The following is a 26,413-nucleotide window of genomic DNA, read 5'->3' on the forward strand; positions in this document are numbered from 1 at the left end:
GCTCTACACTGAAGCCCCAGGCAGAGCACGCCGCGTGGAGAGCTGCGGTCCAGGCCCCGGGCAGCGCCAGGATCGTGGATCTCCATCCGGAGCAGCCGCATCGTTTGCTCAACGCGACTCCAAAAAGCGTTTCTCTCGCAGCAGCCAGGGGAGGCAGCGTTCGGGGATGGGACGCCAAGAGTTAAGGGCGAGACCGCGCCCGTGCAGCAGCTCCCCCGTGCTGCGCATGGCGCTGGGATCGCCGGAGCGGCGGGTGAGTCCCTCTAAACCCGCGGCCGCGCTGCCACCCACCGCCCCCGCCCCACCCCGCGCGGGCCCGCCGGCCCCGGCTCCCCACACACGCGCCCCGCAGCCCCCGGGCTGTTTTCGGCCACGCCGCGCCCGGCTTTAGGAGCCCGCACGGCAGCTCCGCGGAGACCTGGACTGCGTGGGGGAGGATCGGGGCGGGGGCGGCGGGGCGGGCCGGGTTCGGGGCTCCTGCCCGCGGTGACGGTGACTCGCGCCCCCCGCCTGCCGCGGGGCCTCTGCCATGGCCGAGCGGGGCCGTCGGACGCCGCCCAGAGTCGCTCGCGGGGAGCCTCGGTGAGCAGCGGCCGGGGTGGGAGCGGGGCGCGGTGCAGGGGAGCTGCGCTGCGCCTGGCACGGTGCGTCAGGGGCCGGGGCGCCCTGCGCGGCGTGGGGCGGGCGGTGGGGGACGTCCCGAGGGCCGGGGTCCCGCGGCAGAGACCTCAGTGTCTGGGGCGGGGTCCTCCCTGCGTCTCCCCGCGGGCCACGGCGCCCCCTGCCCCGCACAGGCCTCGGGGCTGGCGGTGACGCGTTCGCTCTGGGTGGGGCCCGCGCAGGTGCGGGGCCGGGGCTGGGAACGGGGCGGTGGACAGGGCCCCGGGTTCTCCGCGTCTCCGATCGTGCCTCCTGCGGGAAGGGGCGCGGCGCGATTATTTTTATCTTGGTGTGTGGTTTTTAAATTTCACAGCCCCGGGGTGGGGGATGGCCAGCGAGGCCGTGGGATGCAGATGATGCGGAAAACCACAGAATAAAGCTTTGGTTGGGGACGGGAGGAGGCGCCGCCCTGGATAGTTTTCCTAGAAAATATCCTCTGCCTGTCCCCGCGCGCGACCTTGCTTCTCATGGAAAGCAGCGGGGAGCTGGAGCGGCTCCCTCCCGCCTCCGTCTGAGGTTTGGCTGTTTTCTCGGTGCGGTGCTGGAATGCGCTGGAGACTCCCAGGCAAGCTGTCTGCAAATGTGAGGAACCGGTGGTGACGCGCAGACCTGGAATTCTTCGCAGAATGTAGGAAATCAGTGGTCGTGTAGGGAGCTGGGGAGCCCTTGGGTGCTGGGGAAGCCTCCCTCCACCTGCTGGTGGGTGGCAGGAGGAGACGGTGCCAGGCCGAGTGTCTGCAGGGGCTGAGAGGTCGACGCAGGGGTCACAAGACCTCTGGCCTTTTCTCCGCCTCCTGGAAAGCTTAATTTGGCCGGAATCGGTGCTGGCTTCGGCAGCTGGGGCAGGATTCTTCCCCCACTTTATGGGCAAGTCAGGCTGCTCTGCTGAGGGGGGAGGGCGGAGTGTTTTCCGGAGGCCCAGCGGAGCCAGCAGGCACGTGCTGCTCTTTCAGGAGGAAGAGCCTGGTGAGCGCAGGTCTGGCTTCCCCCAACCCTGCCCCGGGGCCTGGTCTTGAACTCCTGGACTCAAGTGATCCTCCTGCTTTGGCCTCCCAGACTGCTGGGATTATGGGCATGAGCCACCATGCCCAGCCAGGACCTGAGTCTCTTAGTTGTGGTTCAGGGACATAGTACCCTCAGCTTGGTCTGGGATCCCACACCAGGCCCCCATCTGCTCTGCCCCCTTGAGTTTTGAAAGCCCCACAACCTCCAAGCAGAACAATGTCAGCCAGGCCACTCACTGTTTCCCGGTAAGACCAAGGGCTAGACCCATTCTCCCGTGGCCCTTGGACCAAAGGATGCCAGCCACAGGCTATGCATGGTCCCTTCACACCTGCCAGGCCTTCCTCCTGCATGTCACCTGCCTGTGGCTGACTGGCTTCTCCTGGCAGAGGTCTCTTGGCACAGCAGCACATCTGCGCACTCCAGAGAGGTGACCCTTGGTTTGAGCTCACCCCCCTCCCCGGTCCCCCTTAGCGCTGGGCTGTCAGGTCGGTCAGCTCTGAAACTCTGGCTGGGCCCCCATTCCATACAGCGGCATCCAGCAAAGGTCTTGAAGATGGGGGGGCCTTCAGTCTGGCCTCCCTCCGCCTCCAGCCAGTGCATCAACTTGGCTCTCACAGCGTCTCTGGGATGCTCCCACCTCCACGCCCCACATGCTGGAGCGCCTCTGTGCCAGTCACGCTGTGTGTGGAGGTCTCACTGCTCCCCACGTCTTTGCCATGATGCTAAGCACTTGGGCTCCTGTACAACCTCGTGCTTTTTTGTTTATACAAATTCTAAAATTCCAGCAGACTGGGATGAAGACAGTCGGTGCTCATGACTAATGCCTGCCCGGGCGCCTTCTGGAAGTCCTTAGGTGCTGCTGTGGCCCAAATTGTGTCCCCCAAGTTCATAGGCTGTGCTCTGACCCCCCAGTGTGATGGTATTAGGGGGTGGGCTGTTTGGGAGGTGACTGGGTTAGATGAGGTTATATGGGGTGGGCCACTGGGATGGGATCTGTACCCTGACAAGAAGGGACATGGGATCAGGCTCTCTCCATAGGGCGCTGAGGCCCCCATGAGTCAGGAGGGCCCCTCACCTCATCGAGAACCAAACTGGCCAGCTCCTTGGCCTTGAACTTCCAGCTCCAGAACTGCAAGAAATGTCTAGGCTGCCCGGTCTGGCATTTCGTGATGGAGCCCGAGCTGACCGAGATGGGCCCCCCCCATCCTCCATATCCACCCATTTTGTGACGGAGCCTGAGCTGACCGAGATGGGGCCCCCCATCCTCCATATCCACTCATTTTGTGACGGAGCCCGAGCTGACGGAGATGGGGCACCCCCATCCTCCATATCCACTCATTTTGTGATGGAGCCCGAGCTGACCGAGATGGGGCCCCCCCCGTCCTCCATATCCACCCATTTTGTGACGGAGCCCAAGCTGACCAAGATGGGGCCGCCCGTCCTCCATGTCCACCCATCTGCTGGCTGCCTGCTGACCTCCTGACCACTGATAGGTTTGAAAACTCTCCCGGCCACACACAGTTTGAATCGTGGTTTAATTGTTTTATATCCTGCCTTTAAAAATGTCATTTCTGTAAGCAGGTTTTTACTGTCCAGTTGATTCTTTATTCAGTTCCTTATCCGATATTTTGGGTTCATTTTAATCCTTAACGATTGTGAACCACTCCAGCCGAACTTTTTTTTTTTTTCATTTTTTTAAAAAAAATTTCATTGTGGATAAGAACACTTAACATGAGCTAAATCCTCTTGAATTGTAAGTGTACGACACTTAGAGTGTCAAGGAGCGTCCGCAGTGGTTGGCACGGATTCCGCGCGGAATAGCAGATTTCCACAGCTGCTTCCTTCACTTAACGTTACTGGAAACTTGTCCTCTGTCGGTCGCTCCCACTTCCCCCTCCCCAGCCCTGGAAGCCTCCCTTCCCATCTTCATTGTTGTAATTTGACTGTTTTCAACGCCTTGTAGAAGTGGAATCTTCTGTGCCTGGCTTATTTCACTTAGCGCAGCTCCTCAAAGTCCACCCAGGCTGTGAATGGCAGGAGCACCTGCGTCTCGTGGCTGAGTGCTATTCCGTCGTCAGATGTGCACTCCACATTTTCTCTATTTTGAGACACAGTTTCGCTGTCACGCAGGCTAGATGGAATGCAGTGGTGTGATCTCGGGTCACTGCAACCTCCGCCTCCTGGGCTCAAGCGATTCTCATGCCTCAGCCTCCCGAGAAGCTGTGACTACAAATGTGTGCCACCACACCCAGCTAATCGACACCATATTTTCTATAAACATTCTTCACCTGTTTGTTTTAAGGTTTTCCCGTGGATCACACAAACTGGCGTGCATGTGTCTCAGGGAGTGGAGAGCTGGCTGGGTCCAGCTGGGCTGGAGTGGGTGGTGGGTGCTGGTGGGAACAGCCCGGGTGGGGAACCCTGTGAGGAGGTGGGAGCACAAGGCCAGCTGTGCAGAGGATCCCCGCAGCGGTGGGTTGTGTTCTGGGAGCTGCTGCCCTGGTTGGGCACAGTGATGTAGACCAAAAGCCAGTGTGGCCCCACTGCCAGGGTCCCCAGGCCTCAGCAGGTGCATCCTCCAGTGTTGGGAGTATGGGAGACTTTGGGGTGGGCCAGCAAGCCCCCACTCCATTCCCGTGGCCAGTGGCAGCAGTGAGCACTGTGGTCAGGAGAGCTGGAAACAAGGCATGCTGCCCCATGGCCCAGGCCAGGGGGGCATGTGAGCTGCTGAGAAGACTTCATTGCCGGTTATAGCTGGCCTGGAGCTGTCACATGGCTGGCCTGTGCCCGCTGATGCCTGCTCTCCCTGGGATCCGCACCCCAGCCCAGGCTGCTTCTGCTCCTTGTGTTTCTTTTCTGCTTGCTTGCTTTTTTTTTTTTTTAGAAAAAATTTTGCTCTTGTTGCTCCGGCTGGAGTTCAGTGGCACCATCTTGGCTCACTGCAACCTCCACCTCCGGGTTCGAGGGATTCTTGTGCCTCAGCCTACTGAGTAGCTGGGATTGCAGGTGCCCGCCACCATGCCCAGCTAATTTCCATATTTTTAGTAGTCGGGGTTTCACCCTGTTGGCCAGGTCTTGACCTCCTGACCTCCTGATGTGCTAGCCTCAGCCTCCCAAAGTGTGGGTTGACAGACATGAGCCACCGCGGCCTTCCGTTCCCTTTCTCCTCCTGCGTAGCTGGGACTACAGGTGTGCACCACCACCCCCGGCTACTTTTGCATTTTTGTGGAGATGGAGTCTCTCTGTGCTGTCCACGCTGGTCTCGAAGTCCTGTGCTCGAGTGATCTGCCTGTCTTCATCTCCCAAAGTGTTCCAGGCATGAGCCGCGGCGCCTGCTGGGTTTCTGTTTTCCTCTTTGCTCCTCTTCCTGGCGAGGCCACCCTGGGTCGCCTGTGTTCCTCCCTCCCCATCCTGGCTGCAGGGAGGAGTTCAGGCTCTCAGGAACCTGTGTCCTCTGACAGCCAGGCCATGGCATCCTGGAGCACCTGTGGAGAGCCCATCTGTCCCTTCCCCCTGGTTTTAGAGCTCTCTGTCACCGTGACTCACCCTGGATCATTAGGATGTTAGAAATAACTAAGAAAACCATGTGCCTGAGGAGCTGCTTTGTGTCAGCTTCCCTTGGCTGGTCCTATAAAAGGCTTCTCCCTTGGGTGCCCAAGGTGGGTGCATCGCTTGAGTCCAAGAGTTTGAGACCAGCCTGGGCAACATGGCAAGACGTCATGTCTCCAAAAAAAAAAAAATACAAAAATTAGCAAGTTATGGTGGCACATGCCTGAGGTTCCAGCTGCTCGGGAGGTTGAGGCGGGAGGACCACTTGAGCCCAGAAGGCAGAGGTTGTGGTGAGCTGAGATCACACCCCTGCACTCCAGCCTGGGCGACAGAGCAAGATCCTGTCCTGGCTGGGAAGCGTTGTGAGTTCCCGGACGGGGCTGTGCTGGTGCCTCTGCTGATCAATGCAGTGGGCTATTCGCATTTTACTTTTACATTTTTCCTTTTGAGTTCACTGTGTTGCCCAGGCTGGAGTGCAGTGGTGCGCTGGGGTCACTGCAGCCTTGACCCCCCAGGCTCAAGTGATCCTCCTGCCTCGGCCTCCCAAACTGCCGGGACCGCAGGCATGAGCCACTCCCCCAGCCCTTCGTGTTCTCTCGTTTGGGTTTCGTTATTTATACCAATCTGCGTTGCACCTTCCTGTTATCTGCACATGGTTTCCAATCTGCACGTTTCCAGGTTGGGGTCTCTGGTGCAGCACTGCAGAGAGAATCCAGGGGGAAAACGGGGTTGGATGCTGCTGCCCCCAAGCACTTCTTTCTTGTTTTAAATGATTTTCACTCCCAGTCAGGATTCCAGCAAAGCATTTCTGATAAGAATCCCGCAGGTACCTGGGCTCAGCCGATCTGGGGGTCCAGGAGCCCGTGGACACAGGCAGGCTCGAGGGAAATGTTTTCTATCTGGACACGGCATGGCTAGCGGGGAGTGGCGTCCCTTCCAGCCCTGGCTCTTCATCAGCCTGGACTGCGGGGATGGAGAATTCTCTGCCCCACCCTGGGCTTCAGAGCTTCGGTGTTAATGACCTCCTGGGTTGTTTTCTTTATTTGAATTAAAATCCGAAGAGAAGGTGCTGGAAGTAAGCCAGGGATTAAACTCGAGTCGAGGTTTTTTCCTTTTGAGCAAAAATGAGACTCAAGATCTTTCCTCTCATCCTGCCGGGCCTGCGTTTGATCCCAGTATGGCCCCTAAATCCATTCAGAGAAGGCGGGAAGCGCTCAGACCTCAGGGCTTAGTAGGCTCTTGGGACAGTTCAGATACTGTGTGTGCAGTGGCCCTGGTGGTGGCCCCGAGGGCCTTGATGCTGCTCCTCCTCCCTGCCCCAGTGACCAGCCAGTGCCCGGGCGGGACTGAGCTTGCCTGGGCCCTCAGCTGCCCTGGTGAGGCCCCTGCTTCAGAGCCCTTAGCAGACATTTCCTAGATGGTGCTTCTGGGTCAGGCATTGTGGACCTCCCAGGGGTGAGGGGTCTACACGCAGACATAGTCCCTGCCCACTGGGAGTGGTCAGTGGCTGAGACAGACACAACTTCGGCCGTCATGCAAATAGGTCATCTTAGCAGTGACCATTGCCACCTCGGAGTTGTCTCAATTCTGCAAGAGCCTGTGTCAGGGGAGCTCACCTAGTCTAGTAGGGAAGGTCTGAGAAGGCTGCCTGGGAAAACAGGCGTGGCTGGTGCAGGGGAGGGTGCTGAGGAGGACGTGGCCAGTACAGGGCGGTGTGGTTTGTACAGAGGCAGGTGCGGAGGGCGTGGCCCATGCACAGGAGGGTGCGGGCGGAGCAGGAGAAGCCATTGTGACCCGAGGGAGCTGGGGTGCACCTGGGACCGGAGCAGATGGGGTGTGGGTGTGGGCCCTTCCTAAGGGCAGCAGGACACCGTCACATGCTGGACTCAGAGGATGGAGGTTTTGTTTTAAATTGTGGCAAAATACACATAACAGTCACCATCTGAACCATTTTTAGGTGTGCAGCTCAGAGTAGGTAGTCACAGCTCTGCGAACACCACCTCCAGAGCAATTTCATCTTCCCAAATGGAAACTATTCCCCACCCAGCCCCTGGCACCCCCACTGGTCTTTGACTCCATTAGGGACGTCAGCTGAGTCGAATCCTATGGTGTGTGTGTGTGCGTGTGACTGGCGTGTTTCACCCATGTTGCATGCGTGTCAGGATTTCCCTCCTTGAAGGCTGAATCCTACTCCAGGGAATGCATGTGCATTTTGCTGGCTCGTCCATCCGCAGATGGACACTGGGTTGGTCCCCAGCTTGCTCTTGGGAATCATGCTGCTATGAACAGGGGTGCAAATGCCCGTCCGAGATCCTGCTTTCAGTCCTTTCATCCTGCTTTGCACGCTGCCTGCCTCAGCTCAGGTTCCCCCCAGCGTAGCACAAGTCCAGTTCTCCACATCCTCACAACACTTGTTCTCCATGCCGTTCCGTTTCCATCCCGGCTGTCCTCACAGGTGAGCGGGTGCTCCTGCAGCTGGGTCTGCGTTTCCCTAGTGAGCAGAGATTGAGTGTCCCAGGGATTCCAGGCATGTCTCCCATGCTTGTTGGCTGTCTGGATGGTGGCTTCTCCTGACACATTTTTGGGCATGGCTCTGTCTCCCCAGCAGACTTATCTCCTCTGGGAGAGGGTCCAAGGCTGACTTAGCACCGCACCACCCACACTCGGCACAGGTGGGTGCTCGTGAGAGCTTCCCTAATTAATGAAAGGCACAGGCCGAGGTGCTGAGGCCCTTGCATCTTCCAGCCCTCAGGGAGAACCCGGAGTTCGAGCTGAGGTGTCAGAGGAAAGCGTACTGAGGTCTGCAGCTCACTCAGAAGTGAATACAAATGTAAAATATGTGCTTATAATTCTTTTTAAAAATATATACTTTAGTTGGACATGGTTGTTCATGCCTATAATCCCAGCACTTTGGGAGGCTGAGGCGGGACCACCTCCTGAGCTCAGGAATTCCAGACAAGCTTGGACAATGTAGTGAGACGCGATCTCTACAAAACATTTGGGAAAAAAAATAGCTGGGTGTGGTGGCACATGCTTGTAGTCCCAGCTACTCAGGAGGCTGAGGTGGGAGGATCGCTTGTGCCAGGGTGGTAGAAATTGCAGTGAGCTGAGATTGCACCACTGCACTCCAGCCTGGGTGACAGAGCAAGACTGTGTCTCAAAAAAAAAAAAAAACCAACATACTTTATGTTCAGTTTGAAATGCAGTTTGAGATCCATGAAATGCATGGATCTTAAGTGGGTGGATTTCGATAAATTCGCACACGTGTGTAACCCACACCTGGCAGATATTACAGGACATCGCCACCAGCCTAGAAGGTTCCTCATGCCCCTGCCACCACGTTCCCACCACAGATGCATCCAGCTGCTCTCGGACTTCACCCAGATGGCACCGCCGGGCACGTCTGCTTTGCACCCAGCTTCCTGTTCTCAGCATCATGTCTGGGGGTCTTCTGTTTCTGTGTGTCCGGCCGGCCCCTCCTCCCTGCCTCATGGTGTCCTGGAGCGCATCCGCCACGGCTTACCCATCCTCCTAGAGTAGGCTCTTTTAAATCAAGCTGTCTTGAACATTCTTTTTCTTCTAAGTTTTAAAATAATTTTAGATTTACAGAAAAGTTGCAAAAGCAGAACAGTGTTCTGTATACCCCTCACCCAGTTCTCCCAAGGTGATGTCAGCCTAAGAGGGAGCAGCGGAGGCCAAAGGAACCCAAGCAGAGTTACCTGGGCCAAGCGCAGGGCACTTGCAGCTTGGGAACACGGATTGAAGTTGCCCTCAGTATATTTGCAATTAGCAGCAGTTACAAGCTGATTCATTTTTAGTTGGGGTCTTGCTCTGTTGTCCAGGCTGGAATACGGGAGTGTAATCATAGCTCGTTCAAACTCGTACTCCTGGGCTCAAGCAATTGTCCTGCCCCAGCCCTCCTGAGTCACTGGGACTACAGGTGCCACCACACCTAGTTAATTAAAAAAACTTTTTTTGTGGAGACAGGGTCTCACTATGTTGCCCCGGCTGGTCTTGAACTCCTGGCCTCAAGCAGTCCTCCTAAAGTGCTAGGATTACAGGTGTGAGCCACTGCACCCAGCCCAGCAGGTTTTTAAAGGTAAAAAGGTGGGTCCGGGAGAGGACTGGTATGAAGTTGGTTTGCAGAGACCACATTAACTAGCGTTGGCTCTCCATTGCTAAGCCGCAGGGTGTGGCTTATGGTGTCTGGTGCAGCATTAGGTTAATTTATAGTTACCATGGCAATCGCAGCTTCGAGAGAGGAAGGCGCAGCCCAGAGGCAGGGAGTAGGGCATCACTGCAGCCTCATTTATTGTGTCTGAGGGTCTGGTCATTAAAAGGACCTGGATTCTTCAGTTCAAAAGCTCTTTTTCTTTCCCAGTTAGTATCTTGTACAGCCACAGTGCATTTCCAAAAACCAGGACACTAACATTGGTACGACACCACCACCCAAGCCACAGGCCTGTCCCAATCCCACAGGTTCCGGGGGACGTCCTCCTCCTGATGCAGGGTCCCTCCTCTGCCGCCGTGAGCTGGTGGTGCACGGAGCTGTGTGTGTCTCCGTGGGCTCCTCTGCTGTGGTGCCGCCTCGGTCTTTCCTTGTATTGTGTGGCCTTGGTCCTTCTGAAGGCTTCTCATCGGTGATTTCATAGAAGGCCCCAGTGTGGGTTTAGCCGGTGTCTCCTTGTGACTGGAGGGAGGTTGTGCGTTTCGGTAGGAACAGTATGGATGGTGCGTCCTCTGCGTGGAGCGGGTGTGATGAGGGCAGCACTGCTGGACCGTGGGGCTGAGGCTGTGCCTGCTGGCTTCTCCTCAGGGAAGGGGCTTCCTGTCCTGAGCCTTCTCTAGCTAATGGCTCTTGGAGCGCTGCTTGGAGACTGGGTGGGTCCTGGCTCCTGAGCCTCCACACCTAGTGCCCTGGGGCTCCTGGCCTGCTGCGCTTTTCCGCTCCCTGCCATTTCCTGTTAGGAAGGGCTGTTCCTTCTGCCCACGTATCTGTTTATGTCAGTAGGGACACGTGGATACTTATTCCATGGGTTAAAATCCGGTCATGACAATATTTGTTAAACAAATCACTCCAGCTTTGGGCTTCAGGAGCTGCTGGCTGGCTGCTGTGTTCTGTGGACCAGCTCGTCCTGGTTTGGGGATTTTTTGGGTGCCTGTGTTTTGTTAAGCACTTCCTTACTTTGTGGAACTGTAAGAAGCGCCAGGCTTGACTGTGTCTAAAATCCTTGGTCCGTGCTTTCCTTCACGGAGCTTTTCTTTTTTCTTTTTAATGTTGCGGCATTGTTTCTTCTCTGCATGTCCTGAAAGGCTGCTGCTGGCCCAGGTCTGACTCTGTCAAGTTAATTGACCCCTTTGCCTGGAAGCCATGAGGATTTTCTCTTTAGCTTGGAAATGGAATCGTTTTACCAGCGTGTCTCAAAGTTGGCGGTCTGGGTTTACTTTCTAGCGCCTGGCGAGCCCTTTGCACTGTGGATTCCGGCCGGTCTCTACGTGTGCACAGTGGAGCTGTGAGAGCTGACACGTGGCTTTGCTTCCCTTCCTTAGGGCCGCCGGGCTGCCTCCTCCTCACCTTCCATGTCCTCCTCTTTCCTGCTGACCTGTTACCTTCTCTTGATGTCATTTTATTTTCTTGTTTCTCCCCTTGCCTCGTCTTCAAATGCCTCTTATTAAACTTTCCCTGGTGTTAAAAACCCTTGGGCATCTTAGAATTTATTTCTCATTTTTGAGATGCTTTTTTTTTTCCGAGTTCAATAAATTCTTTCTTCATTTCTCCCATTTTTTCAGCCTAAGCTGCTGAATTTCTAAATCAGGTGGTTTTCCGTACCCTCGAGTGCTGTCTGCATGTACCTGGTTCTGTTTAGATGTACAGGCTTCTTGTGCCTTGTGTTTTGTTTTTTAAAGAATGGAGGGGGGTCTCACTGTGCTGAACCCAAGCCAGTCTCGAACTCCTGGGTTCAAGTGATCCTCCCACCTTGGCCTCCCACAGTGCTGGGGTTACAGGGCTGAGCCCCTGCACCTGGCCCTATGGTGGTTTTTAACAGGGAGGGAATTCTTACCAGTTCTTTTGTGGGAAATTTTGCTTCCTGATTTTTCTCCCGTAGTCTTCTGTGACCTTTTTCTTTTGGCTCAGGCTTTTGATATTGTGATATTTTACACGGTTCCCAGCTTGATGAATCCTTTTTCTGTCAGCCTGGCGACATCCACTCATTTTAGTCAGGTTTTTGTTTGTTTTGATGATGGAGGTTTGTGACTATTCCCAAGTGTATGGTTGTATTTTATCTTACGGGACCTTATCACTTTCTCTCTTTCTCTTCTTTTCTCTTCCTCTACCTGATTGCCAAAGGGAGCTTCTCTCTTCCTTTTTGCCGTCTTTTCTCCCTGGAAGCTCTGTGTTTGGAGGACTCATATTTCCAGTTGTGCATCTGTTTCGTCACTCTTGCCTCTCTGAACTGAGCCTGCCCCTCTGAGCTGAGCCGAGCCTGCCCCTCTGAGCTGAGCTGAGCCGAGCCTGCCCCTCTGAGCTGAGCTGAGCCGAGCCTGCCCCTCTGAGCTGAGCCGAGCCTGCCCCTCTGAGCTGAGCCGAGCCTGCCCCTCTCTCTCTCTCAGCCGAGCCTGCCCCTCTCTCTCTGAGCCGAGCCTGCCCCTCTCTGTGAGCCGAGCCTGCCCCTCTCTCTGAGCTGAGCCTGCCTCTGAATATCTCGGCAGTCCATTTCCTGACACTCAGATCCCCATGCTGCCTGTTCACAGGGTCTGGCTGCTTGAGTTCCCTGAGGTTCCTTTCTTGCAGTGACCGTGAGGCCCTGCCCAGGCACATCTCTGGCTCGGCCACGTGGAAGGCGGCTTTCATCTTTGTGGTGGGTCCGACAGATGCTTCATTGCTCAGCCTGGGTCCCTGTGGTTTCTGCTGGTCGCCTTTGCCACCACAGGGTGGGAAGCGGTGGGATGGGGAGCGGGAGGACGGGCTGGATTTGTTGCTTTTGCTCTTTTTATTCAGTTAACTTTGCAGTTTTTGGAACTCTCCATCTCCATCTTCAAGTCATGCCAAGGGTATAGTTTTGTGAAGGATTTTTTGAGGTTGTGAAATTACATTACATAATTTAGGGAGGAGATTCGGGGGTGTTGATTCTTGCAACAGCCTTCATGAGCTTCCGCCGTGAACACTCTCAGACCAGTCTTTCCAGGTGCACATTTTTTCATTTCTTGTGGAGAAACTTGCGGGGGTGGAACCAGTGGGTTGTAAGGTAGGTGTGCACTTTGATTTCTGAGAGAAACAGAACACCACGTGTACCATCTTGGATGGAGGTTCCAGTTCTGCGACCTTGCTGACACCTGGCACGTTTGGCCTTTGATTTTAGCCATTCTGATGAGTGGGTGCACGTTGTTCTGGGCTGAGTGGCCGTTTCCCGACTGCTGATGATTCTGGGGCTGCTTCATGCTGTGGGACACTCATATACCTACTTCAGTGACGCACCCGCTGGATTCTTTTGCCTGTTTTTCCTGTTAGGTTGTTTGTCTTTTGACTTTCTTTTTACTTTTTTTTTTGAGACAGGGTCACCCAGGCTGGAGTGCAGTGGCACCATCTCAGCCCACTGCAGCCTTGACCTCCTGGGCTCAAGCCATCTATCCTCCCACCTGGGGCTCCTGAGTAGCTGGGACCACAGGCATGGGCAACTGCACCAAGCTCATTTTGTATTTTGTGTAGAGATGGAGTTTCACCATGTTGCCCAGTCTGGTCTCAAGCTCCCGAGTTCAAAGTGATCCACCCACCTTGGCCTCCTGAAGCGCTGGGATTACAGGTATGAGCCACTTTGCCCAGCTGGCAGTTATTTTCCTAAAAGCATATTTAAAACATTGTCTCAGTCAGGTGCGGTGGCTCACACCTGTAATCCCAGCACTTTGGGAGGCAGAGGCAGGAGGATCACCTGAGCCCAGAAATTTGAAACCAGCCTGGGTAATATAGTGAGACCTCAATTCTACAAAAAATAAAACCATAATTAGCTGGGCACGGTAGTGCATGTCTGTAGTCTCAGGTACTCAGGAGGCTGAGGGGTGGAGGACCGCCTGAGCCTGGGAGGGTGAGGCTGCAGTGAGCTGAGATGGTGCCACTACACTCCAGCCTGGGTGACAGAGTGAGACCCTGTCTCCCCAGCAAGCACACAATTCCATTGTTGCGTGGCTTCCATTGTCTCGATAAGAAGTCAGCTGTCAGTCTACATGTCCTTTGTTTGACCTTGAGCTTTTCTCTCACAAATATTTTGTTATTTTATCTTTGTCTTTGTTCCTCCTGCTTCGTCTTCTCCTTGAATTTTCTTATGACTAATCTAGATTTTGACTTATTTTGAATCTCTGGGTCGTCTTTCATCGATTCTCAATGTCATCGTATCTTCCAGTTTTGCACCTGCCATATTTCCCCTCGTTTCTCCTGAGACCTGCTCGTTCTGTCCTTTGTCTCCTGTGCCGCCTTCTCTGTGTTCTGCCTCTTTGTTTCTTTGTGCTTCCTTCCAGGTAGTTTATTCTGAATTATCTTCAGTGCATTTTCCTCTTATCTGTTGTCCCATCTCCTACCGGAAGCATCCGGTGTGCCTTTCATCTTAATTGTTACATTTGTTATTTCTAAAAGTGTTCGTTTTATTCAAATTTGGCATATCGCCTTTTATAGTTTTCTACTCTGTGAAGTTATTTTCAAGCTTGTAACTTATGTCTTCAAAGAAATAGAAAATGTTATGTGGCGGGGAGGGTGTATGGGAATTCTGGGCACTTTCTGCTAATTTTGCTGAACCTAAAACTGCTCTAAAAAGTCTAGTTTGAAAAAACATAACTGTTTTGTGAGCCGTGTTTGTCAGTTGTAATGTTTGAAGTCTGGGTCTTTTAATTATTTTTAACCTGGGTCTTCCTCATTTGCCTGGTTTCCTGGTTCTCATTGGCTGCGTGTTAGTCACTGTCCTTGGGCATGGTCGTGGGTTTCTCTGAGACCTGGGATGATGGTGCCTTCTCAAGAGAGGGTCACAGCTGCTCCTGCTGGGCAGGGACGCTGGAGACTCAAGTTGGAACCACTTCAAGCCCAGGTCTCAGTCTGGAGTCCCTTGGTGTGCTGAGGTCATCTGCTGATCAGTCTGTGTCACCCTTAAAGCTGGGGTTTTTCCTTCCTTTTCCTTTTCTCCTCCTGCTACCAGGGCAGGCTTCTCTGCAGTCCTGTGGAATTGGGGTGGGGCCGAGTGTGGATCACATAGTTCTGTTTCCTCTTACCCTAAAGGTTTGAACACTGGAGAGTGTCCTGTGGAACTCCACATTGAGGGAGATACGGGCTTTGTCTCTCATCCCCCTCATCCCCGCGAGGTGATGGAACATAGGTCCAGGTGGGTGCTGGCTAATGCTTCAGGCAAACACTGCTTTGGTTCTCCAGTCACCTGCTCATGCCTCTCAGTCTGTGTGGTCCCACAGGATGTGGCCTCTCAGCACTTCTGTTAACATAGCTGGGAGGTGAGTTCTGACCCTAACCAACCCCAGCCTAACCCTGGTTCTGACTGAACCTAGCTCACCATTACCTGAGAGAGAGTTCTTGCAGTCCCTGTTGTTTCCGTGGATGGAGGAGGGTCTGGCAATGTCAGAGGAGTCAGCAGTGAGAGCAAAATGGCGGCCACTGGAGCAGGGTGTGAGCTTGAGGCCACCATCTCATGGTTCTCAGCTAATTTTTGGAATGACCAAGGATGGACCAGGGGACTCTTCATGAACTTGGAAGAGGACATGGAATGAGGCCTCTGCAAATAACTTCTCTTCCCAGTGCCTGTGTAAACTGTGGCTCGGAGGAGCTAGCAGGCTCAGGGAAGTTTCTGTGACCGTAAGGGGCACGCCTGGAAAAAGCCTGGGTACCTTTCTCTTTTTTCCCCAATAACTTCCATTTACCAAGAATTTATAAAATGGATGTGTGTAGGAAAACCACCAAGGAGCTTCTTCTGTGACGAAGCTCAGAGAATAACTCCTTGGTTCGTGTTTCTGGTATCACTCACCTGCAGGGTGCAGGCCAACCTGGGAGGTTCTGCCAGAGGTCAGGGGTTAGCTTGGCAGATATGGGGGAAGATAGGGTGTGGCACAGGTGGATGTGTATGAGTCTGGGCCAGAACCAGCCCTGGGCAGCCCACCTCATGGGCCAGTCTCTGCCAGGACTGACGCCAAGCACTAGGTCAAGAGTCAGGCAGAGGCAGCATTAGTTGGTAGCCTGGATTAAGGGAGGCGGGTCACCACTAGGTTCCAGACCAGGTTAACAGATGAGACCTAATTGTGGTCAGTGAGCCAAGGTCACGAATAGAGAGAAGCAGGACAACGGACAGCACTGAGGCTGCTCCCGGGACTAGGGCACAGAAGGCCAGGAATAGAGAGAAGCAGGACCACGGACAGCACTGAGGCTGCTTCCCGGGACTAGGGCACAGAAGGCCAGGAATAGAGAGAGGCAGGACCACGGACAGCACCAAGGCTGCTCCCCGGGGCTAGGGCACAGGCCAGGAATAGAGAGAAGCAGGACCACGGACAGCACCAAGGCTGCTCCCCGGGGCTAGGGCACAGGCCAGGAATAGAGAGAAGCAGGACCACGGACAGCACCAAGGCTGCTCCCCGGGGCTAGGGCACAGCTGCCCACTTTTTCCCAGGGGCGGTTCCAGCTTCCAGAGCCAGCCCCGGCCCTGAGGCCTGGGGTGGGGAGAGTCCTGCACTCCTACCCACGAGGATCCTCCAGGTGCTCCTGGAGGTACTGGAAGCCTTGGGGGCTCAGTAGGTGCAGATTTCTCAGGGCTGCTGGGGTTTTTTTCGTTCTTTTTATCTCTCCAGGGGCCTGAGCAGTGATTCTAAAGTTGGACTCTTAACTGGGAAGTGCACAGCAGATTCTTTTTTCAACAGAAGTGGCACCTGTCTCTGGGAGACATAGAAAATGAATTGTTCTCCATAGAACTCTTTTCAAGATCCTTACAAATAAACCCCAAAAAGACTGAAGCAGATTTCAAATGAATGTCCAAGTCTCAATGGCAAAAATGTCCTCTACAATGACATGCAGAGTTCAGGCAGGAGGTCACGCTGGATGCCCCAATGATCATTGAAAACAATGGCTAAGAGCACATGATTTGAGAATGGCATGAGAAAATTAAAATGCAGCATCCTTTTTCTCTTCAATATTTGGAAAGAAATTAAAGCCAAGCACGTCTTGCCAAGAAGCCTGAAGGCCACAGTGAAGTCCGATGGGGAAGGAGGAGTGAGGGGGAGAGAGGATGGATGGATGTGTGCGCAGGTCGCCCGCCAGCCAGTGGGGTCGGAGCCATACTGGTTGGCACGTGGCTCAGTCTTAATGCTTTCTCTCACTTCACTGTCTTTCCCTCCTTTTTATTTCTTTTTTGACATCTTAAAATTCTATGTGAACTTGGTCAACGGGAGACTAATGAGCTCCCCGTGGTGTCTTGGCTCAGCCACTCCCTCACCGTTTCCTCCCCCAGGGTCTGTGTCCAGCTGTGCCATCTGATGACCTGGGGTGCAGGGAACCCAGTAATTAGCCTTCTCCGCATGGGGTTCCTGGGCTTCTGACCCCTTCCTGCCTCACTCCTGTTCAGATATTTTGAAGAGGAATTCCAGCTGTCTGTCCCTGGCGCTCCCCACAGTGCATGCAGATGGTCCTGAATGAGTTTTCTTCCGAGTGCTGTGAACGTGACTCCCCTGGGGACACTCAGGCCCACCTGGGGACAGGCGCCACCCTTGCCCTGCTGTCTCTGGCTGGCATTGCCTGCTTGTTTGTGCTCAGTTTGTGTTTGTCCTTTGAAAAGTTTGGCTCAGGAATCGGAAAACCTGGATGAGTCTGGCTCTTTTCCGGTGGGACCCTGGGCACCTTCTCCCACCCCAGCACCCAGGTTTCTCCGCCACCAGCGGGGGCAGCTCTGGGCACATCGCCACCAGGCTGTAAAGCTTGTCCATGCCTGGGGGAGCCTGGCCTGTGAGGTTGATGGGTGCAGCTCACCCCCAACATCTCTGCTGCTCACTTGTCCGTCCATGTCTAATTGGTCTAATTGCAAGCTGTGAGCATGTCCTCTACCTCTATTTTGCATGCAGAGAAATCTCTGGAAACCCAAATACCCACTAACCCCATCCAGGTCTCAGGATCCTGTCTTTTCCTACAGGGCCCTGACTCTGGTGCTGAAGATGACTGAGGCTGTGTGTTCCATCTCCTTTGTGGCTCTGCCATCCTCAGTGTTCCTGGACCTGGTGTTCAACAGCCACAGAACACCAGGGCCTCCTTATCTGCCGCCATGGGGGCCTTCAGACTTGGGCAGTGTGCCCTGGCTTGAAAGCGAGGTAGCTTGTGCCTGTCATTTTCTTTATGTGAGGCCACCGAAGCTACCAGCAGAAGCCTCTGAAGCCCTCATACTTGCACTGACCCACGGGGGCCAAGTTGACCCCACCTCCCACCTGCACTTTGTCCAGCGCACCAGTGCTGAGGCCGCTCAATGCCAGGGGTATCGCCACCCACACCCACTGCAGGAGGCTCTTGCTGATGGTGACTGATCCATTTCCGGAATACCAGGCACCTGGGGTCCAGCTCCCACCTGAGGGTCAGAAGTCCAGCTCCTGCCCTGGGTTCTGGGTCCCACCCTGGGGTCCAGATTCTACCCTACATTCTAGATCCCCACCCAGGGATCCAGAATCCCACTCTGGGGGTGGCTCTCAGCCTGTATCCCACCAGTGCACATCCCAAGTGGAGTGGAGATGAGGACCTGGGTGTAGTCTGTGTATTTTAGGAAGTATTCCGGGGACAGGGATGGGGGCTGGGAAGAGTGAACCAGGGAGGGAGGAAGGCCAGCCCCCAAAGGTGTGCTGGCTGCTGGCCACTGTTGTGGCAGCATCTGAGCACAACGCCCTGGGACCCGCAGAAGAGCTGGAGAGTGAGCCTCATGGTTGGGGTGCCAGGAGGGAAGAGGCATGCGCTGAATCCCTGGCTTCAGACCCACTGGGCAGATGTGCCTTGGGTGTGAGCTCCTTGCACACCAGGCTTTGTGTGCATGAAAGAGGCCTCGTGCCCTGCAGTGCCAGGAAGCCCAGAGCCCGGCATGGGCAGGAGTACGCCACTGACTGTCCTGCCACGGTGTCACCCTCAGAGGCTGTTTGCCAGCCATGCTGCAGGAAGGGTAGACCAGATGCTCGCAGGACGCTCACTGCCCCGCAGGGTCAGTGTCAGCACTGCATGGGACGCAGAGCAGAGTGCATTTAGCAGGGCCCCAGCAGGCGGCACAGGCCCACGAGGCTGGCGGTTCTCGTCACCTGAGCAGCCCTGCACGTGTGTACTCTGCACTCAGCCTTCTTCCCATCCCTACACAGCGTTCTCTGCTCTTTCGAGTGCAGCAGGAGTGTCGACCCCTTGGTGCTGGGTGCTCAGGCCTGGAACGAAGGCAGCCGGGTCCTGTGTCAACCCCAGTGAGAGAGATGCTATCTCCAGTGCTGGCCTGGACAGCGCCTTCCTCCCTTGACCCAGCATGGATTCAGTGTGTTCTTTGCTGTGGTTTTGGACGAGATATACTAGTAACACTCACAATATTAGATACACTAATAACGTGCTGTGTCCACACTGCACACTGGTGCGTACAAAGTGGCGGTGCTCAGACTGGAGAGCCTGTGGTCACGGCCACATCCCAGGGCCAGGCTGGGGTTCAGCCACATCCTCAGCCCCAGACGGCTGAAGTCCCAGTGCTGCCCACCACGTCCGTCCTGCAGTTAGTTGAGTAAGGGACTGGCCTGGTGTCCGGTGTTTGGGGCTGCTTGGTGGTGGCGTGAGTCTCAGATCCTGTGAGAGCCACCAGCCTGTGGGAACAGGGCCAAGGCCAAGGCCTTGGGGCCCCATTTAGTCCCATGGATTCTGCGATGACTTTGGAATGAGGCTGCTTTCATCTGAGGATGGATTTGTTTAGTACCCATGGGTGGAAATACAAAGTGAGGGCCACAGAGCTGATCTCTGATGTGGTTTGTGGTTCACAGGGCTCTGGAAATAGCCCCTGCTGCAGCCCGAGGCAGCCCGTAGACCAGGCACAGGTGTATCCAGGCCCCAGGTGTGCAGGGTGACAGCCTCCATTGGGAAGAGGTAGGGAGGCTTTTGCTTGACTTCCCTGCAGGTGGAAGGAGAAGATTTTCCTCCCCACAGCCTGTCTGGATGGTCCTGGGTGCTGTCCCCATCTGCTCCTGTGCAGAGAAACCTCCTCCCCAGAGACCACTCCCTGGGTCACGCAGGTGGGGAACTTCAATGATGAGTCACTAGCCGTGAGCAGCTGGTGAAGATGCTTCTTAGCATTTTCATGTGTGATCCGGGCTGCATGTGTGTGAGGACCAATAGTCAGTTACCCAAAGCAGTGGGGAGGGGATGCTCCAGGCCGTTGGAAAATCGAGGGTTGTCTTGGGTGCTGCATCCACGTGCTTCGCGACAGACGAAGGGGTCGAGTCCAATAAACCCACCGTACGTTCTAACCGCCAGAAATGCATGAAGTACGCATTGAGCTCGTCATAAGGTCGAGGACTTGTAAGTCGGCACCGTCTGTGCTTCTGGTTCAGGATCCTGGACGGAGCTTCCTGTGCTGCTCCTTGGTCCCGCCCAGGTGAGCCTAGCTCCAGCTGCGTCCCACAGGGGACTGTCCCAGCCCCAGCTCCAGTAGTTGGAGCTGTCACATGCCTGGCTTGCGTCTCTGTGTGACGATGAACAGCTGTTCACGCTGATGACCAAAGGGACCCAGGGTCTTGCTAAACTTCCCTGCAGATGGACAGGAAGAGCCTTTCCTCCTCCCAAGCTCATTTGGATGGACTCTGGGTGCCATCGCCACCTGCTGCCAGTGCCACGCATGCCATGGGGGATCGCGATAAGGCAGCTTTGGCAGCCTGGATCCTGTGCCTGACAGGAGACACTGTGTTCTGGCCACAGGACTGTGCATCTGAAGCCTTTGATCTGAGCCAAGATTTTCCATTTTTTTGGAGATGAAGGTGAAGGAGATTGACTTGGTCATGTCAGGTGGACCTGGAAAATGCCATGTGTGTGTATTTCTAACTTCACAGAGCCTGGCATGGTGACCACAGCAAGGGTGACCCAGCTGCTCTGTCCCTTTCTGGGGCTCTCGGGCCTCCACCGTCCTGATGTTTGGTGGTGCCGAGGCTGACCCCTCAGGACACACAGCCTCCAGTGGTCTTCAGAGGGATGCCAGAGTGGTCTCAGAGGATGGCAGTAGCCGCTTAGCAGGGTGTTTGTGGCGAGGGCCCCACCCACCTGCAGGAGTGAGGCAGGTGAGAGATTGTCGCCAGGGAGGGGACTGGTGCCAGGGCATCCCAGCTCCACCCCACCTGTCCCTTGTCACTGGCCATGCCAGTTCACAGGTGTTCAAATTCCCAGAAATAAGCTGACTTTACCTTGTAGAACCAGAGGGACTGAGAGAGAAGCAGGAGGGAGGAGAAGCGGGGGAGGAGAAAGGGAGGATGGGGAATGTTCGATCTGGGTTGTTGACGGGGGAGAGTGGAGCCGGGAGCCCTGGAGCTGAAGCTGCTGGGGTGGGCGACCACGCTGTCCCCAGGGGCCAGAGGCTGCATCTTCACACCTCTTGGGAACAGGAAGAGGACGCTGCTGAAGGAAGCTGCAGCGAAGACCCTGGCATAGAGCACAGACCCTTGATGTACCCTGTGAATAGAGCTGCCCCAGCACCAGGAGATGCCAGAGACTGGTCTGTTTCCACTAACTCTGGGTACGGGGACATTCCAGGGAGACTTTGAAGAGCCAGGTCTTGTCTTCTTCCAAGTTTGAGGCTGGAGATGATGCCTGGGCGGGGGGTGATGACGAGATGTTGGCTGGGCAGGTGCCGGGAAGGGGGCAGGGCAGCCACAGGGGCAGGCACAGGCAGGCTCTGAAGAGGCAGGGAGAGAACAACACGGCTATTCTAACAGACGCAGAGACAGCGCTGGACGAACCGCAGCCCCATTCACAATTCAAAAAAATCTACACTTAGCAAATTCGGAACACAGAGTCTTTAACCCGAGGAAGGGAACCCACCAAAACCCTGCAGTGACACTGCTCTGTGTCCCTGCAAGACAGAAGCGAGAGGGGGTGCCGGTTGTCACTCGTGAATGAATTTGCCTCTCCTGAATGACTCATGTTTCGTGTCATGGAAACCCTACCTCGCAAAGAAAGCTAGCAAAATAAAAGTATAAAGATTGGAAAGGAGAAAACACAAATATTCACAAATGATATGATTTTCTACGTAGAAAATACAAGAGAATGGCCAGGCACGGTGGCTCACGCCTGTAATCCCTGTACTTTGGGAGGCCCAGGCGGGCGGATCACTTGAGGTCAGGAGTTTGAGACCAGCTTCGCCAACACGGTGAAACCCCGTCTTCACTAAAAACATAAAAATGGGTGTGGTGGTGGGTGCCTGTAATCCCAGCTACTTGGGAGGCTGAAGCAGGGGAATTGCTTAACCCTGGGAGGTGGAGGTTGCAGTGAGCCGAGATCGCACCACCGCACTCCAGCCTGGGCGACAGAGCAAGATGCCATCTCAAAAACCAAAATTGCTAAAGAATTTAAGAGAATATAGAAACTCTTCAGACTCATAGATTTCGTCCAGTTGCTTTGTAAGGTAAAGGTGAAGTCAGTAGTACTCCTGAGTGCCCCCCCCCCCGTGCTAGTTGTGCGGAAAGGGACCGCTAGCATCCCACACACCCTCTGACGGCTGCACAAATGTCACGCACCAAGAAGTGCACGGGTCGCAAGTTGTGCAAAACCTTCTGGGGGAAGTTATAGAACTTCATGGAAGACGTGAGTCCTAAAGAAACGGAGAACTGTCTACGTTCACATGCAAGATTCAGCATCAGAGATGCCATTTCTCCCAGTTAGGCTATAAACTCATAATGCCAGTCAAAATCCAAACCAGTTTTTATTGACCTTGGCAAGCTGACACAGAAAGGCCAGATTTGAAGATTATGTCGCTAAAGAGATGCACACTGGGGTGGAGCTTGGCAGAGCCCAGCAGCGCAGAGCTCGGGGACCCCAGAGATGGAGTGGAGCTGCCGCCCAGGCTGGCGTGGTCAGGTCAGTGGGAGCACCAGATTCCACAAGGAAGGGCGCACGCCTGGCCCTCCACACAGAAGACCCAAGGGTGAAGAGCAAAGCAGACCTTTAGGAGGAAACCTGGGAAGATGTTCTCACGCATGAGAGACACCTCTTAAACAAAAGCATGAAACAGGAAAACAGGTAAAATGGTTCAGCTTGAAGTTTCTGCAGAATGGAAGGCAGCATAAAAATTGCGAAGACTCGCCTCAGCTTCACAACAGAAGACTCCTATCCCGAAGGGGAGAGGCCGCCTTCAGAGCCATGGGTGCTAAACACTCCACACAGAGGGAAAGGGGGACCGGGTGAGCCCCAGGTGAATGGGTGGCGGTGTTCCGAGATGCTGTGACGCAGGTGAACGGGTGGTGTTCCGAGATGCTGTGACTCAGGTGAATGGGTGGTGTTGCCAGACGCTGTGATGCAGGTGAACGGATGGCAGTGTTCCCAGATGCTGTGACAGGTGAACGGGTGGTGTTCCCAGGTGCTGTGACACAGGTGAACGGGTGGTGTTCCCAGGTGCTGTGACACAGGTGAACGGGTGGTGTTCCCAGGTGCTGTGACTCAGGTGAACGGGTGGTGTTCCCAGGTGCTGTGACACAGGTGAACGGATGGCAGTGTTCCCAGATGCTGTGACAGGTGAACGGGTGGTGTTCCCAGGTGCTGTGACACAGGTGAACGGGTGGTGTTCCCAGGTGCTGTGACTCAGGTGAACGGGTGGTGTTCCCAGGTGCTGTGACTCAGGTAAGCGGGTGGTGGTGGTCCCAGGTGCTGTGACAGGTGAACAGGTGGTGTTCCCAGGTGCTGTGACTCAGGTAAGCGGGTGGTGGTGTTCCCAGGTGCTGTGACAGGTGAACGGGTGGTGTTCCCAGGTGCTGTGACAGGTGAACGGGTGGCGGTGTTCCCAGACGCTGTGACACAGGTGAACCCTGCTGTTTGTACCTCCTTTCCTGGGAGCAGGTCCTGGGGGTGGCGGCTCTGTCCCAGGTGCTGAGCCTCGGTTTCTGGGATCTGGAAGAATTGGGACTGGAGCTGGCAAGGTGGCTGGGAGTGCCTGCTCGAAGGTCAGCTTCTCATGAGCTATCGAAGATGGTGGTTTTCGTATTCATAAATTCCTTTATTTTCCAAATTCTCTACAATGAGCACATTTTACTTTTACAACTAGAAAAACGAATGCGATTTAAAGAGCATGCTGCCTGCTAAGCTCGAATGTCAGCGTCAGCCTGGCCCCAGCACCCCGCCTGCTCCCGCCTCTGCCAGTGGGGGATTCGGAAGGGACAGCGTCTCCCTCTGGGCTCCGGGTGAGGAGGAACCGGCTGCGAGGGGCGTGTTTACTGCAGGAATCAAAAGCACACACGTGCATGTGCATGAATTTGAAAATGAAAATAGATTTCCGATCCTAAAAATACATATTCATTGTTTCCAATGCTACAAAAAAATTACATACAACTCAAAGATAAAACAACAATACCATGTCACCTGGGATCCTGTCACCTGGAGATACGGCCACTTTACATCTTGGAATCTACACTTTTGGGCTTTATTTTACTTGAGTGCAACACACACAGGCACACATTTTTAAAAACAAATGGGATCATACTATACGCATTTTTTAAGAGCTGGCTTAAAAAAGCCTTAACAATAGGTTGTTTACATCTTTCTGTCAAGCTGGGGCTCGGGATTTTTAAATGGTGCCATTGTATTCGGATGTATGTGCGTTTCCCATCGAGAGTTAAATCACTTCTCTGTTGGTCCGGGATGTTTCCCGTTATTCACTGTTATATTATGGACAACATGGCCGTAATCATCCCTAAGTGAGTTATATCTAAAGTCTTGCCACAGCACCTGGCCGGGGTACGTGCTGCAAAAGTAACTGGAATAGAGTCGCATCTCTGTGCACACGCCGTCACGGTGCTGTTTCCCCAGATCGATTCCAGCGGGAGGACGGCTGGGCTGAGGGGCGCTGCCCTGTCGGGAAGGTTGTCCCCTGGCCTGCCTCCCACGGAGGAGCAGCCGCCCTCGGGGATGGGCGTGGACCCTGAGCCACCTGCCTGGGAACGCTCTTGCTCCAGGGCGGCCAGGGGAGGGTTTGTATCTCGGACTCACCATCCAGGTCTGAATCCAGCTCCAGGATCTGACGAGGGTGTGACTGGGGGGCAGCTGCATGGCCCGTCAGCGCTCTGGCCTCCTCCCCTGTAACACAGAGGCAGCCATGATTGGTGACGAGGGACAGTGGGTGGCTGTGACCATTGCCAGAGACGGGATGTGTGACCCTTGGAGGGTTGTTACAGCACCCTGGATGTGTGGCCATGGTTTTAATCGGGGCAATTTTTCTTGCTTGTTCTAACTTAAGAGGGTGGCCAGATGGAGACAGACAGCAGATACAACCCAAAGTCCCCGCCTCCCTGCGCCATCCTCTGGTGCGATCTCGTTGGCGTTCACTCTTGGGGCTCCTCTCAGTGGTGCCTGTCAGTCTCAGTTTTGGGGTGAAGTGACCTTTGGCCCTGACTGGAAGAGGCAGGTGGGCATGCGGGGGGGCAGGCAAGGGAACTGAGGCACAGCGGACTGGGAGCAGAGGGGATGTAGGTCCTCCGGGGCTGACCCCCAGAACTTGGGCGTCTAGGCCTGCTCTGGGGTCCAGGCTCCAAGGCAGCCTCAGTGCAGGCCATGGTGGCTAGAGACAGGGCAGGGCAGGAGCTTCAGGCCATCAGTGGCCCTAATGGCTCCCTTGATATCGTCGGACCAGATGGACTCGAAGTGCCTTCCCGCTTGGAAGCCCTGTCAGACCTTGTGTCTTCCACAGAGCGGCTACGTTCCACGGCTTCTCCGGAGGCTGGTGACGGACTGCATCTGGGATCGATGGGGCAGGCGAGCTCACGTGCTTGCCTGTCATACAGGAATGCCGTCGGTCTCGCGTGTCTGGTCCTGTCTGCATTTTCATTCCACACAGTGCACCGTTGAGTGGGTGCAAATCTGTTCCTGCACCTGCTGTTTAAAATAGATACCCTCAGAGTTGAAGTACATTCCCATTATTAACCCGCTTGCTATGCAGTCCTGAAGGGGGTTTTCCAAGCAGGAGGGAAAGCCGGCCGGAACACAGTCCTGGAACAGCGGGGGCAGGGACGGTCCAGCCGTGGCCTCTGCCGCTCCCTGGTTTTCACGTGAGACTGCCGCTGGGTCGACCCGGAGCCCAGGCCGTGTCTGCATCTGAACAGAGCCAAGCGGCCACCGGGATCCCACCTGCGTGGCTGTGCCTTCAGCCCTGCGGAGCAGCCGGTCCTTCCTCTGCTAAGCATCTGAAGGAGCCGTGCAGGGAGCTGGGCTGGGGGCTCAGATGGTGCCTCTGTGTGTGGCCTTAACGTGCGCAGGGAGAGCTTGGGCGATCCTGGCTCAAGGGCTCTGCTTGGAAACGGCTTGGGGAGATGGTTCCTCCCCCTGGATGTAGTCACCACATGGTAAATTCCATCTGAAAAATAAAAGCCCAGCTCTTTGCTGAGTCATAGAAGCTGGAAGCTGATTTGCGCAAAAGCCGGACTGAGCCTTGGATGAGCTGGGAAAGATTCTCACAGCAGAGCTATGGGAGAGAGGAGCAGACCGCCAGCTTCGGGACGTGAGTGTTTATTTTCTGAATGCTGTGGAGGCTTTGCTGGTTTTGGTTCGGCGGTCTTCTGCGCGGGCTCCTTCCACTTGGGTGCTCTTCTATATTTAGTGTGCACACGGATGTGGCTGGAGAGTTGACACTTTGGGGTCTGTCCTCTGAGGGGTGCAGGGAGGATCACAGAGGATGCTTCGTGTGCCCATTTTCACGTTCACGCTCAGGCACACGTTTGGAGGGGGCTTGGGCCTGCGCTCCGAGTAGAAGGTTTCTCTGAAGCCTGGCTGTGTGTTGCAGCCCATATGTAAGGCGGATGCTTGTTCCCACGGCAGCCGTGGGTTGGGGTTCGTGGGGAGGCCAGGCCCAGTCTGTGTATTGCTGGCTGTGGTGGGAATCCCACCGACAGGGCACCAGAGAGCTGTCTGCACAGCCCGGGAGGCTGCAGCGCTACCTGCTCCCGGCGGCTTCCGTGGGGTGACCGGCTGGACTTCCTGCTGTTTGTT

The 26,413-nt window shown here is 55.0% G+C and overlaps 1 protein-coding gene and 1 long non-coding RNA gene across 2 annotated transcripts in view; one reads left to right on the forward strand and one right to left on the reverse strand.

Moving 5' to 3' along the window:
• JAKMIP3 (Janus kinase and microtubule interacting protein 3) overlaps positions 1–26,413 on the forward strand; it is a 130,813-nt gene continuing 104,400 nt past the window's right edge. The window contains 1 exon segment of the mRNA XM_078346785.1: positions 1–253. The gene's annotated coding sequence lies outside the window, so the exon portion shown is untranslated.
• LOC144578784 (uncharacterized) lies at positions 22,123–25,731 on the reverse strand. Its single transcript, XR_013525207.1, has 3 exons — positions 25,103–25,731; positions 24,422–24,508; positions 22,123–23,448 (listed from the first exon to the last, which is right to left on the reverse strand). It is a non-coding gene; the product is annotated as an uncharacterized LOC144578784 (long non-coding RNA).

The sequence above is a fragment of the Callithrix jacchus genome, chromosome 12 (genome assembly GCF_049354715.1).
Source record: "Callithrix jacchus isolate 240 chromosome 12, calJac240_pri, whole genome shotgun sequence".
In the NCBI taxonomy this organism is placed as follows: Eukaryota; Metazoa; Chordata; class Mammalia; order Primates; family Cebidae; genus Callithrix; species Callithrix jacchus.